The 680-nt window shown below is 54.6% G+C and overlaps 1 protein-coding gene across 1 annotated transcript in view; it reads left to right on the top strand.

Moving 5' to 3' along the window:
• Positions 1–457: 457 nt before the first annotated feature.
• Positions 458–680, top strand: part of LOC143025338 (uncharacterized) — a 12,596-nt gene continuing 12,373 nt past the window's right edge. The window contains exon 1 of the mRNA XM_076184834.1: positions 458–680. This exon is cut by the window's right edge and continues 1,922 nt beyond it. The gene's annotated coding sequence lies outside the window, so the exon portion shown is untranslated.

The following is a 680-nucleotide window of genomic DNA, read 5'->3' as shown; positions in this document are numbered from 1 at the left end:
GAAGAAGGTTTGGGTTTTAGGCGGGTGGGGAGGGGGGGGATTTGGTAGATATGTCCTGATCATCTTTGGGTGTGGGGGGGGGCGATGTGTATTTGTCTCTCGAGGTGTTCCTCATGGCGTTGACAATTTTCCCGTGAATTGACGTCATTTGTACAAAATCGATCTGGAAGAAGAATTACAGAAAGCGCAAGAGAAAAGGTGGCCCACACCCCCTCCTCCTCGAGGTCTCATCCTGGAGGACGACCTCAGAGTTCAAGGGCCACCGGAGGGCGTCGAGAGGACCGCGTACCTTTTGTTCCTCCATTGAAGAAGAACACTCCATCTTGTGGCAGCTGTGTTGTTGTTGGTGGTGACCACCCCCACATGCCCCCCCCCAACCCTTCAGACCCTCCCCTCCTCTACCTCCTCCTCGAAGCTCCGCCACTGGCTTCGTCACAGTTCCGGGAACGCCCCCAAAGAGACCTCCTCCTCGCCTCGGAGACTCAGTCGTCGCGCCACATCCCCTGATGCGCTTTTTCGAAGTTCCTCTTCGGCCTTTTCGAAGTCGTCCCTCGATTTCGACCAAGTGATCCGTCAGTTCGCTCCAATCTGTGGCCTCATCATCATACTCACCCTCCGTATCGGCCTTGGAATGCTTGTTAAGCGACCAGCAGTGTGCTTGTGGTGTAAATTTATTTCTA

This window comes from Oratosquilla oratoria, chromosome 5 (assembly GCF_046742065.1).
Source record: "Oratosquilla oratoria isolate Oo_2021 chromosome 5, ASM4674206v1, whole genome shotgun sequence".
Taxonomy (NCBI): Eukaryota; Metazoa; Arthropoda; class Malacostraca; order Stomatopoda; family Squillidae; genus Oratosquilla; species Oratosquilla oratoria.
Note: the sequence above shows the minus strand (reverse complement) of the source record. Positions and strands in the feature narration are given on the sequence as shown.